Below are 12,002 nucleotides of genomic sequence, written 5' to 3'. Positions count from 1 at the left end.
GACACTGCAGTGACACTCCTAGATGGGCCCGGTGTTTGTGTCGGCCACTAGGGTCGCTTATCTTACTCACACAGCTACCTCATTGCGCCTCTTTTTTTCTTTGCGTCATGTGCTGTTTGGGGAGGGTTTTTTGGAAGGGACATCCTGCGTGACACTGCAGTGCCACTCCTAGATGGGCCCGGTGTTTGTGTCGGCCACTAGGGTCGCTTATCTTACTCACACAGCTACCTCATTGCGCCTCTTTTTTTCTTTGCATCATGTGCTGTTTGGGGAGGGTTTTTTGGAAGGGACATCCTGCGTGACACTGCAGTGCCACTCCTAGATGGGCCAGGTGTTTGTGTCGGCCACTAGGGTCGCTTATCTTACTCACACAGCTACCTCATTGCGCCTCTTTTTTTCATTGCGTCATGTGCTGTTTGGGGAGGTTTTTTTGGAAGGGACATCCTGCGTGACACTGCAGTGCCACTCCTGGATGGGCCAGGTGTTTGTGTCGGCAACTAGGGTCGCTTATCTTACTCACACAGCTACCTCATTGCGCCTCTTTTTTTCTTTGCGTCATGTGCTGTTTGGGGAGGGTTTTTTGGAAGGGACATCCTGCGTGACACTGCAGTGCCACTCCTAGATGGGCCAGGTGTTTGTGTCGGCCACTAGGGTCGCTTATCTTACTCACACAGCTACCTCATTGCGCCTCTTTTTTTCTTTGCGTCATGTGCTGTTTGGGGAGGGTTTTTTGGAAGGGCCATCCTGCGTGACACTGCAGTGCCACTCCTAGATGGGCCCGGTGTTTGTGTCGGCCACTAGGGTCGCTTATCTTACTCACACAGCTACCTCATTGCGCCTCTTTTTTTCTTTGCGTCATGTGCTGTTTGGGGAGGGTTTTTTGGAAGGGACATCCTGCCTGACACTGCAGTGCCACTCCTAGATGGGCCCGGTGTTTGTGTCGGCCACTAGGGTCGCTTATCTTACTCACACAGCTACCTCATTGCGCCTCTTTTTTTCTTTGCGTCATGTGCTGTTTAGGGAGGGTTTTTTGGAAGGGCCATCCTGCGTGACACTGCAGTGCCACTCCTAGATGGGCCAGGTGTTTGTGTCGGCCACTAGGGTCGCTTAGCTTAGTCATCCAGCGACCTCGGTGCAAATTTTAGGACTAAAAATAATATTGTGAGGTGTGAGGTATTCAGAATAGACTGAAAATGAGTGGAAATTTTGGTTTTTGAGGTTAATAATACTTTGGGATCAAAATGACCCCCAAATTCTATGATTTAAGCTGTTTTTTTGTGTTTTTTGAAAAAAAACACCCGAATCCAAAACACACCCGAATCCGACAAAAAAAATTCGGTGAGGTTTTGCCAAAACGCGGTCGAACCCAAAACACGGCCGCGGAACCGAACCCAAAACCAAAACACAAAACCCGAAAAATTTCAAGTGCACATCTCTACAAGATTCCACCTGTCGCCTGAGTGCCATGCCAGCAGTCCTCATTCAGCTCAAAGTGAGCACCCAATTTGAAAGAAAGCAGATTTCTCACCAGGCTTCCCCTTGCTATAAGCATGGTTTGTACTCTTTTCCATGTGCTCCCAGATCTTTCAAGCAATTAGTATGATCAAGAAAGTTCTGTTTGAAAAGAAACAGACATTTACTGTCATTGTTATGCAAATAAACTTACATTAAAAGCTAAAGAGAAAGCACACTCATTCTGTCTTTAAACTGATAAAAGAAACCCCAATAATATGGGGCATGCAAAAATTGAGATAAAACTCAGTTTTGCTCCTCTCCACGGAAATCTTTAGTAAAAGGCAAAAGATTTGTTCGTTCTGAAAAGAAACCAGAGCATGACCAAGATTCCACCTGTCGCCTGAGTGCCATGCCAGCAATCCTCATTCAGCTCAAAGTGAGCACCCAATTTGAAAGAAAGAAAGACGATTTCTCACCAGGCTTCCCCTTGCTATAAACATGGTTTGTACTCTTTTTCCATGTGCTCCCAGATCTTTCAAGCAATTAGTACAGTCAAGAAAGTTCTGTTTGAAAAGAAACAAACATTTACTGTCATTTCTATGCAAATGAGCTTACCTTAAAGCACACTCGTTCTGTCTCTAAACTGATAAAAGAAACCCCAATAAGACGGGGCATGCAAAAATTGAGATAAAACTCAGTTTTACTCCTCTCCACGGAAAACTTTAGTAAAAGGCGAAAGATTTGTTCGTTCTGAAGAGAAACCAGAGCATGACCAAGATTCCTCCTGTCGCCTGAGTGCCGTGCCAGCAGTCCTCATTCAGCTCAAAGTGAGCACCCAATTTGAAAGAAAGCAGATTTCTCACCAGGCTTCCCCTTGCTATAAGCATGGTTTGTACTCTTTTCCATGTGCTCCCAGATCTTTCAAGCAATTAGTATGGTCAAGAAAGTTCTGCTTGAAAAGAAACAGACATTTACTGTCATTGTTATGCAAATAAACTTACATTAAAGCTAAAAAGAAAGCACACTCGTTCTGTCTTTAAACTGATAAAAGAAACCCCAATAAGACCGGGCATGCAAAAATTGAGATAAAACTCAGTATTGCTCCTCTCCACGGAAATCTTTAGTAAAAAGCGAAAAATTTGTTCGTTCTGAAGAAAAACCAGAGCATGACCAAGATTCCTCCTGTCGCCTGAGTGCCGTGCCAGCAGTCCTCATTCAGCTCAAAGTGAGCACCCAATTTGAAAGAAAGCAGATTTCTCACCAGGCTTCCCCTTGCTATAAGCATGGTTTGTACTCTTTTCCATGTGCTCCCAGATCTTTCAAGCAATTAGTATGGTCAAGAAAGTTCTGCTTGAAAAGAAACAGACATTTACTGTCATTGTTATGCAAATAAACTTACATTAAAGCTAAAAAGAAAGCACACTCGTTCTGTCTTTAAACTGATAAAAGAAACCCCAATAAGACGGGGCATGCAAAAATTGAGATAAAACTCAGTTTTGCTCCTCTCCACGGAAATCTTTAGTAAAAAGCGAAAAATTTGTTCGTTCTGAAGAAAAACCAGAGCATGACCAAGATTCCACCTGTCGCCTGAGTGCCATGCCAGCAGTCCTCTTTCAGCTCAAAGTGAGCACCCAATTTGAAAGAAAGTAGATTTCTCACCAGGCTTCCCCTTGCTATAAGCATGGTTTGTACTCTTTTCCATGTGCTCCCAGATCTTTCAAGCAATTACTATGGTCAAGAAAGTTCTGCTTGAAAAGAAACAGAAATTTACTGTCATTGTTATGCAAATAAACTTATATAAAAGCTAAAAAGAAAGCACACTCGTTCTGTCTTTAAACTGATAAAAGAAACCCCAATAATATGGGGCATGCAAAAATTGAGATAAAACTCAGTTTTGCTCCTCTCCACAGAAATCTTTAGTAAAAGGCGAAAGATTTGTTCGTTCTGAAGAGAAACCAGAGCATGACCAAGATTCCACCTGTCGCCTGAGTGCCATGCCAGCCATCCTCATTCAGCTCAAAGTGAGCACCCAATTTGAAAGAAAGAAAGCAGACTTCTCACCAGGCTTCCCCTTGCTATAAACATGGTTTGTACTCTTTTTCCATGTGCTCCCAGATCTTTCAAGCAATTAGGATAATCAAGAAAGTTCTGTTTGAAAAGAAACAAACATTTACTGTCATTTCTATGCAAATGAGCTTACATTAAAGCACACTCGTTCTGTCTTTAACTGATAAAAGAAACCCCAATAAGACGGGGCATGCAAAAATTAAGATAAAACTCAGTTTTGCTCCTCTCCACGGAAATCTTTAGTAAAAGGCGAAAGATTTGTTCGTTCTGAAGAAAAACCAGAGCATGACCAAGATTCCACCTGTCGCCTTAGTGCCATGCCAGCAGTCCTCATTCAGCTCAAAGTGAGCACCCAATTTGAAAGAAAGCAGATTTCTCACCAGGCTTCCCCTTGCTATAAGCATGGTTTGTACTCTTTTCCATGTGCTCCCAGATCCCTCAAGCAATTAGTATGATCAAGCAAGTTCTGTTTGAAAAGAAACAGACATTTACTGTCATTGTTATGCAAATAAACTTACATTAAAGCTAAAGAGAAAGCACACTCATTCTGTCTTTAAACTGATAAAAGAAACCCCAATAATATGGGGCATGCAAAAATTGAGATAAAACTCAGTTTTGCTCCTCTCCACGGAAATCTTTAGTAAAAGGCGAAAGATTTGTTCGTTCTGAAAAGAAACCAGAGCACAGTGTTGCCAACTCTGAAATGAAAAACAAGCAACCAATGACTGAAAAATAAGCCCAAAACAAGCCCAAACCAATCCTAAGCAGCCCAAAAAAAAGCCCAACTCAAGTTTTTTTTTTTATATATAAAAGCAAACATTATTGTTTGTCTTATTAAAATACATATAATTATTTTATAATCTGCCTTTAAGGTCTTTACAATGATATTTATCAGCACAAAACTGGCTTTTAAAGAATACTGGAATTTTTATAAATATTATAGTTAGAGTTGTGAATTTAAGATACTATACTTTCATGTTTCCTCTAAAGAAAAATCTCAAGTGAAAATTGTCAACTGTATATACTGTATCTGTGGTCATTTGTATTCACTGTGAAATATTTATTCGATGGAAAGATAAAACAAATAATCTTACAACATCCAACTTTGTACTTCTATTAAATAAATAAAGAGGCCAAATCAAGGTAACAAAACAAAAGATTATTAAGACAATTCAAAATAATAAATGCATATATAAATATTAAATAGTAACTCAATTCAATAAATAACATAGGAATTACTGAGAGGTAAAGTGCATTGCAGATGGCACACTGTGAGGTAAAGTGCATGGCACACTGTGTGAAGTAAAGTGCATTGCAGATGGCATGCTATGTGAGGTAAAGTGCATGGCACACTGTGTGAAGTATAGTGCATTGCAGATAGCACACTGGGGGTCATTCCGAGTTGTTCGCTCGTTGCCGATTTTCGCAACGGAGCGATTAAGGCAAAAATGCGCATGTGCATGGTACGCAGTGCGCATGCGCTAAGTAATTTAGCACAAAACTTGGTAGACTTACTCACGTCCGAACGAAGAATTTTAATCGTTGACGTGATCGGAGTGTGATTGACAGGAAGTGGGTGTTTCTGGGCGGAAATTTACAGTTTTCTGGGAGTGTGCGGAAAAAACGCAGGCGTGCCAGGATAAAACGCAGCAGTGTCTGGAGAAACGGGGGAGTGGCTGGCCGAACGCAGGGCGTGTTTGTGATGTCAAACCAGGAACGAAACGGGCTGAGCTGATCGCAGTGTAGGAGTAGGTCTCGAGCTACTCAGAAACTGCTAAGAATTATTTATTCACAATTCTGCTAATCTTTCGTTCGCAATTCTACTAAGCGAAGATACACTCCCAGAGGGCGGCGGCCTAGCGTGTGCAATGCTGCTAAAAGCAGCTAGCGAGCGAACAACTCGGAATGACCCCCACTGTGTGAGGTAAAGTGCATGGCACACTGTGTGAAGTAAAGTGCATTGCAGATGGCATACTGTGAGGTAAAGTACATGGCACACTGAATTACAAAGGTTTTATGTAAAATGGATATAAGCAAATTCATCTGAGCTGTCTCCATCGTCTATAGAAGCTTCCATGTTATACATTCCTGAGTTGAAGCGCTGAAGCATATTGGTAGTTGGTTTAAAATCCATGCAACAAATACCCAAGGGTCTTAAACCATATCTGACATAAAGAATACCACATAAAGTGGTCCTAAATTGCTTCACTGTTGTGTGTCTGGTCACTGGTCAGTGTCTTTGTTGTTGTCATTGTTAAAAACAAATTAGCCCTACTGAATACACACAACCGGCAGTCGGCAACAATAGACATAAGGAATGACTCATCATCATTTCTTTAAGACTCTATTCATCCACAACGTCTCACCTACAGTATGTCAGTGTGAGGATCTGTGTTATATGGATGAATGACTAATTATCTCTGAAAGTTGGTGTCAGTGATACCTAAAAACAAAAGAAGCCCAAAAACAAGCAGCAAAAAAAATTATAAGCCCAAAAACAAGCAACCACCCAAAAAAATATGCAACCAGAAGAAAAAACAAGCCCAATTCCGCTTGTTATAAGCTGAATTGGCAACTATGCCAGAGCATAACCAAGATTCCACCTGTCGCCTGAGTGCCATGCCAGCAATCCTCATTCAGCTCAAAGTGAGCACCCAATTTGAAAGAAAGAAAGCAGATTTCTCACCAGGCTTCCCCTTGCTATAAACATGGTTTGTACTCTTTTTCCATGTGCTCCCAGATCTTTCAAGCAATTAGTATAGTCAAGAAAGTTCTGTTTGAAAAGAAACAAACATTTATTGTCATTTCTATGCAAATGAGCTTACATTAAAGCACACTCGTTCTGTCTTTAAACTGATAAAAGAAACCCCAATAAGACAGGGCATGCAAAAATTGAGATAAAACTCAGTTTTGCTCCTCTCCACGGAAATCTTTAGTAAAAGGCGAAAGATTTGTTCGTTCTGAAAAGAAACCAGAGCATGACCAAGATTCCACCTGTCGCCTGAGTGCCATGCCAGCAGTCCTTAATCAGCTCAAAGTGAGCACCCAATTTGAAAGAAAGCAGATTTCTCACCTGTCTTCCCCTTGCTATAAGCATGGTTTGTACTGTTTTCCATGTGCTCCCAGATCTTTCAAGCAAGTAGCATGGTAAAGAAAGTTCTGTTTGAAAAGAAACAGACATTTACTGTCATTGTTATACAAATAAACTTACATTAAAGCTAAAAAGAAAGCACACTCGTTCTGTCTTTAAACTGATAAAAGAAACCCCAATAAGACAGGGCATGCAAAAATTGAGATAAAACTCAGTTTTGCTCCTCTCCACGGAAATTTTTAGTAAAAAGCGAAAGATTTGTTCGTTCTGAAGAAAAACCAGAGCATGACCAAGATTCCACCTGTCGCCTGAGTGCCATGCCAGCAGTCCTCATTCAGCTCAAAGTGAGCACCCAATTTGAAAGAAAGTAGATTTCTCACCAGGCTTCCCCTTGCTATAAGCATGGTTTGTACTCTTTTCCATGTGCTCCCAGATCTTTCAAGCAATTACTATGGTCAAGAAAGTTCTGCTTGAAAAGAAACAGAAATTTACTGTCATTGTTATGCAAATAAACTTATATAAAAGCTAAAAAGAAAGCACACTCGTTCTGTCTTTAAACTGATAAAAGAAACCCCAATATTATGGGGTTTAAACTGATAAAAGAAACCCCAATATTATGGGGCATGCAAAAATTGAGATAAAACTCAGTTTTGCTCCTCTCCACAGAAATCTTTAGTAAAAGGCGAAAGATTTGTTCGTTCTGAAGAGAAACCAGAGCATGACCAAGATTCCACCTGTCGCCTGAGTGCCATGCCAGCCATCCTCATTCAGCTCAAAGTGAGCACCCAATTTGAAAGAAAGAAAGCAGACTTCTCACCAGGCTTCCCCTTGCTATAAACATGGTTTGTACTCTTTCCATGTGCTCCCAGATCTTTCAAGCAATTAGGATAGTCAAGAAAGTTCTGTTTGAAAAGAAACAAACATTTACTGTCATTTCTATGCAAATGAGCTTACATTAAAGCACACTCGTTCTGTCTTTAAACTGATAAAAGAAACCCCAATAAGACCGGGCATGCAAAAATTGAGATAAAACTCAGTATTGCTCCTCTCCACGGGAATCTTTAGTAAAAGGCGAAAGATTTGTTCGTTCTGAAAAGAAACCAGAGCATGACCAAGAGTCCACCTGTCGCCTGAGTGCCATGCCAGCAGTCCTCATTCAGCTCAAAGTGAGCACCCAATTTGAAAGAAAGCAGATTTCTCACCAGGCTACCCCTTGCTATAAGCATGGTTTGTACTCTTTTCCATGTGCTCCCAGATCTTTCAAGCAATTAGTATGGTCAAGAAAGTTCTGCTTGAAAAGAAACAAACATTTACTGTCATTGTTATGCAAATAAACTTACATAAAAGCTAAAAAGAAAGCACACTCGTTCTGTCTTTAAACTGATAAAAGAAACCCCAATAATATGATGCATGCAAAAATTGAGATAAAACTCAGTTTTGCTCCTCTCCACGGAAATCTTTAGTAAAAGGCGAAAGATTTGTTCGTTCTGAAAAGAAACCAGAGCATGACCAAGATTCCACCTGTCGCCTGAGTGCCATGCCAGCAATCCTCATTCAGCTCAAAGTGAGCACCCAATTTGAAAGAAAGAAAGCAGATTTCTCACCAGGCTTCCCCTTGCTATAAACATGGTTTGTACTCTTTTTCCATGTGCTCCCAGATCTTTCAAGCAATTAGTATAGTCAAGAAAGTTCTGTTTGAAAAGAAACAAACATTTATTGTCATTTCTATGCAAATGAGCTTACATTAAAGCACACTCGTTCTGTCTTTAAACTGATAAAAGAAACCCCAATAAGATGGGGCATGCAAAAATTGAGATAAAACTCAGTTTTGCTCCTCTCCACGGAAATCTTTAGTAAAAGGCGAAAGATTTGTTCGTTCTGAAAAGAAACCAGAGCACGACCAAGATTCCACCTGTCGCCTGAGTGCCATGCCAGCAGTCCTCATTCAGCTCAAAGTGAGCACCCAATTTGAAAGAAAGCAGATTTCTCACCTGTCTTCCCCTTGCTATAAGCATGGTTTGTACTGTTTTCCATGTGCTCCCAGATCTTTCAAGCAAGTAGCATGGTAAAGAAAGTTCTGTTTGAAAAGAAACAGACATTTACTGTCATTTCTATGTAGAGGGACATTTAATATAGGGACATATATATCATATATATATATATATATATATATATATAAATGTGAAACTGTATTGTGTATTATATTATAAAATATATATTGCTGCCTTCGGGAGATACCAGAGCTGGGACCCGCTCGCGGGGATCCCGTGCGGGAGAGACCAGTGACAGAGACATCAGATAAAAAGTACCCGTATATGGACGTTGAGGAGGGAGTCTGGAGACCAGTATAAATATCAGGACAAGTGCGCCATAAGGGACGGTTGAGCTGGGAGATGGAGGACAGCAGAGAGGAGCAGCTACCCGAAGCGCCTGAAGTCGACGTACCGGAGAGCCGGGGGAGAAGAGCATCGGAGCAGCAAGCAGCCTCACAGGAAGCGGGGTGACGGTGAGTGAGTCACCGCCCCGTCTTCATCACAAGTAGTCAGAGAGGGCGGACGATCTCTCGGGAGCATCCCACGGTGGGAGGACCGAATGCCGGAGACCTGCCTTAGGAGGTGCTGACCCAGCCCCCACCCTGACGTTGTTGCTACACAGACTTTCATAGCTTGAGGAGGCGGGCACGTCCAGTGATACTTTCCAAGAGATCATCATCAATGCTGTATTAACAGCACGAATAGTAAGTGATACGCCCCCACCACTGTGCACAGGTTTATTAAGGCTCATACCAAACCCAGCAGAGACTGCGCCTATTATTAACTGTGATAGTGTGCTATATTATAAATAGATTTTAGCTACAGCCGCCTCACACAGATCTGAGTACTATATATATATATATATATATACAGGAGGATTCACGGACACTAACCACACTTACCTGATAATCTACCACCGACATATAAGGAAGTCCAGCTACCCTAAAACAGAGAAGGACAAAATATCACTACGCTGATAGGGCATCCCATCTTCGAGAGCTATATCATACTGATACTAAGAGGACTAATATACAGCACACATATCTATATTGGTGAACGACCATCCTATCTGGATTAATTAGCCATATGCCCTGATCGAACTCTGTTCACTGTCATTACGCAACCCAGAATATTGCATCCATTGTATATTATAAAAGATACTGGGATATATATATACCTCTACTAAGTCCCCAGCACCAGTTGAAAGGAGTAAAGGGACTGAGAATTATACAGGCTGGCCTCCATTAAAGACTCCATATTTATTGACGGGAGTCCCCTCCCTTTGTAACTATTTGATATTTGCTACATTTGAGTATCCGGAGCACTACCTGATAATCCTTTGGCCCGTGGATTTTTTTAGAGACAAAGGATTACTTAATAAATTGAACAACATTAGCTACAGCGGATACTGCTACACCCCATGTCGTTGGGGATCTCACTATATAGACTAAACTCAGTGCACTGAACTATATATATATATATATTTGCAAATATATAAAGCGGTAAGGGTTAAGGGGTTAAATTGGGAAACAAGGATTATAGGAGTATTAAGATTGTATATTTTTTATTGTTGTGTTGTAATTACACTTAAACATTTAATGTGTGGTACAGTTAAATTACTTTATCAAAAGCAACAGTAAAGTGTTGAATAGTAAAGGAGTTAAGGTTGTCACGTCAGTACTACTCATCTGATCCCACGGGAGCACGAAAAGCTCGAAGCCAAGTACATCCAGTAAGTGATATAATATTGAAGGGTGTGTACTTTGTGAGGCCAAAATTCACTTAGAGGAGTTACTGTGTGACACTAGTTAGGGGTTTCTCAGACTTACCCCCCTTCTGCCATTATTCTATAGCAGATCAAAGGTCTGAGTGGAAGCACTGTGTCTAAATAGAAGCAACTGGTGATGAACAAAGGTCTACATCTATGCAAATGAGCTTACATTAAAGCACACTCATTCTATCTTTAAACCGATAAAAGAAACCCCAATAAGATGGGGCATGCAAAAATTGAGATAAAACTCAGTTTTGCTCCTCTCCACGGAAATCTTTAGTAAAAGGCGAAAGATTTGTTCGATCTGAAGAAAAACCAGAGCATGACCAAGATTCCACCTGTCGCCTGAGTGCCATGCCAGCAGTCCTCATTCAGCTCAAAGTGAGCACCCAATTTGAAAGAAAGCAGATTTCTCACCAGGCTTCCCCTTGCTATAAGCATGGTTTGTACTCTTTTCCATGTGCTCCCAGATCTTTCAAGCAATTAGTATGGTCAAGAAAGTTCTGCTTGAAAAGAAACAGACATTTACTGTCATTGTTATGCAAATAATCTTACATTAAAGCTAAAAAGAAAGCACACTCGTTCTGTCTTTAAACTGATAAAAGAAACCCCAATAATATGTAGTGATGAGCGGATTCGGTTTTACTCGGTTCTCAAAACCGAATCTTATTGTTTTGCTCCGCTCCACGGAAATCTTTAATAAAAGGCGAAAGATTTGTTCGTTATGAAGAGAAACCAGAGCATAACCAAGATTCCACCTGTCGCCTGAGTGCCATGCCAGCAATCCTCATTCAGCTCAAAGTGAGCACCCAATTTGAAAGAAAGAAAGCAGATTTCTCACCAGGCTTCCCCTTGCTATAAACATGGTTTGTACTCTTTTTCCATGTGCTCCCAGATCTTTCAAGCAATTAGTATGATCAAGAAAGTTCTGTTTGAAAAGAAACAGACATTTACTGTCATTGTTATGCAAATAAACTTACATTAAAGCTAAAGAGAAAGCACACTCGTTCTGTCTTTAAACTGATAAAAGAAACCCCAATAATATGGGGCATGCAAAAATTGAGATAAAACTCAGTTTTGCTCCTCTCCACGGAAATCTTTAGTAAAAGGCGAAAGATTTGTTCGTTCTGAAGAGAAACCAGAGCATGACCAAGATTCCACCTGTCGCCTGAGTGCCATGCCAGCAATCCTCATTCAGCTCAAAGTGAGCACCCAATTTGAAAGAAAGAAAGCAGATTTCTCACCAGGCTTCCCCTTGCTATAAACATGGTTTGTACTCTTTTTCCATGTGCTCCCAGATCTTTCAAGCAATTAGTATAGTCAAGAAAGTTCTGTTTGAAAAGAAACAAACATTTACTGTCATTTCTATGCAAATGTGCTTACATTAAAGCACACTCGTTCTGTCTTTAAACTGATAAAAGAAACCCCAATAAGACGGGGCATGCAAAAATTGAGATAAAACTCAGTTTTACTCCTCTCCACGGAAAGCTTTAGTAAAAGGCGAAAGATTTGTTCGTTCTGAAGAGAAACCAGAGCATGACCAAGATTCCTCCTGTCGCCTGAGTGCCGTGCCAGCAGTCCTCAT

General features: G+C 41.0%; 17 non-coding genes across 17 annotated transcripts; all 17 read right to left on the bottom strand.

Moving 5' to 3' along the window:
- Positions 1-1,718: 1,718 nt before the first annotated feature.
- LOC134946738 (U5 spliceosomal RNA) lies at positions 1,719-1,834 on the bottom strand. The gene has a single exon (XR_010182339.1). It is a non-coding gene; the product is annotated as a U5 spliceosomal RNA (small nuclear RNA).
- Positions 1,835-2,109: 275 nt separating this feature from the next.
- LOC134946813 (U5 spliceosomal RNA) lies at positions 2,110-2,225 on the bottom strand. Its single transcript, XR_010182400.1, has one exon. It is a non-coding gene; the product is annotated as a U5 spliceosomal RNA (small nuclear RNA).
- Positions 2,226-2,507: 282 nt separating this feature from the next.
- On the bottom strand, positions 2,508-2,623 carry LOC134946839 (U5 spliceosomal RNA). The gene has a single exon (XR_010182423.1). It is a non-coding gene; the product is annotated as a U5 spliceosomal RNA (small nuclear RNA).
- Positions 2,624-2,905: 282 nt separating this feature from the next.
- Positions 2,906-3,021, bottom strand: LOC134946825 (U5 spliceosomal RNA). The gene has a single exon (XR_010182410.1). It is a non-coding gene; the product is annotated as a U5 spliceosomal RNA (small nuclear RNA).
- A 282-nt stretch (positions 3,022-3,303) lies between these two features.
- LOC134946754 (U5 spliceosomal RNA) lies at positions 3,304-3,419 on the bottom strand. The gene has a single exon (XR_010182352.1). It is a non-coding gene; the product is annotated as a U5 spliceosomal RNA (small nuclear RNA).
- A 274-nt stretch (positions 3,420-3,693) lies between these two features.
- LOC134946750 (U5 spliceosomal RNA) lies at positions 3,694-3,809 on the bottom strand. The gene has a single exon (XR_010182349.1). It is a non-coding gene; the product is annotated as a U5 spliceosomal RNA (small nuclear RNA).
- Positions 3,810-4,091: 282 nt separating this feature from the next.
- On the bottom strand, positions 4,092-4,207 carry LOC134946747 (U5 spliceosomal RNA). Its single transcript, XR_010182346.1, has one exon. It is a non-coding gene; the product is annotated as a U5 spliceosomal RNA (small nuclear RNA).
- A 2,179-nt stretch (positions 4,208-6,386) lies between these two features.
- Positions 6,387-6,502, bottom strand: LOC134946760 (U5 spliceosomal RNA). The gene has a single exon (XR_010182357.1). It is a non-coding gene; the product is annotated as a U5 spliceosomal RNA (small nuclear RNA).
- Positions 6,503-6,784: 282 nt separating this feature from the next.
- LOC134946840 (U5 spliceosomal RNA) lies at positions 6,785-6,900 on the bottom strand. Its single transcript, XR_010182424.1, has one exon. It is a non-coding gene; the product is annotated as a U5 spliceosomal RNA (small nuclear RNA).
- A 317-nt stretch (positions 6,901-7,217) lies between these two features.
- On the bottom strand, positions 7,218-7,333 carry LOC134946757 (U5 spliceosomal RNA). The gene has a single exon (XR_010182355.1). It is a non-coding gene; the product is annotated as a U5 spliceosomal RNA (small nuclear RNA).
- A 273-nt stretch (positions 7,334-7,606) lies between these two features.
- Positions 7,607-7,722, bottom strand: LOC134946835 (U5 spliceosomal RNA). Its single transcript, XR_010182418.1, has one exon. It is a non-coding gene; the product is annotated as a U5 spliceosomal RNA (small nuclear RNA).
- A 282-nt stretch (positions 7,723-8,004) lies between these two features.
- On the bottom strand, positions 8,005-8,120 carry LOC134946789 (U5 spliceosomal RNA). The gene has a single exon (XR_010182380.1). It is a non-coding gene; the product is annotated as a U5 spliceosomal RNA (small nuclear RNA).
- Positions 8,121-8,395: 275 nt separating this feature from the next.
- On the bottom strand, positions 8,396-8,511 carry LOC134946744 (U5 spliceosomal RNA). The gene has a single exon (XR_010182344.1). It is a non-coding gene; the product is annotated as a U5 spliceosomal RNA (small nuclear RNA).
- A 2,114-nt stretch (positions 8,512-10,625) lies between these two features.
- Positions 10,626-10,741, bottom strand: LOC134946740 (U5 spliceosomal RNA). The gene has a single exon (XR_010182341.1). It is a non-coding gene; the product is annotated as a U5 spliceosomal RNA (small nuclear RNA).
- A 306-nt stretch (positions 10,742-11,047) lies between these two features.
- LOC134946917 (U5 spliceosomal RNA) lies at positions 11,048-11,160 on the bottom strand. Its single transcript, XR_010182477.1, has one exon. It is a non-coding gene; the product is annotated as a U5 spliceosomal RNA (small nuclear RNA).
- A 288-nt stretch (positions 11,161-11,448) lies between these two features.
- Positions 11,449-11,564, bottom strand: LOC134946729 (U5 spliceosomal RNA). The gene has a single exon (XR_010182332.1). It is a non-coding gene; the product is annotated as a U5 spliceosomal RNA (small nuclear RNA).
- Positions 11,565-11,839: 275 nt separating this feature from the next.
- Positions 11,840-11,955, bottom strand: LOC134946818 (U5 spliceosomal RNA). Its single transcript, XR_010182405.1, has one exon. It is a non-coding gene; the product is annotated as a U5 spliceosomal RNA (small nuclear RNA).
- Between the last annotated feature and the right edge of the window lie 47 nt (positions 11,956-12,002).

Source organism: Pseudophryne corroboree, chromosome 7 (assembly GCF_028390025.1).
Source record: "Pseudophryne corroboree isolate aPseCor3 chromosome 7, aPseCor3.hap2, whole genome shotgun sequence".
NCBI lineage: Eukaryota > Metazoa > Chordata > Amphibia > Anura > Myobatrachidae > Pseudophryne > Pseudophryne corroboree.
This window is presented reverse-complemented; position numbering and strand designations above follow the sequence as displayed.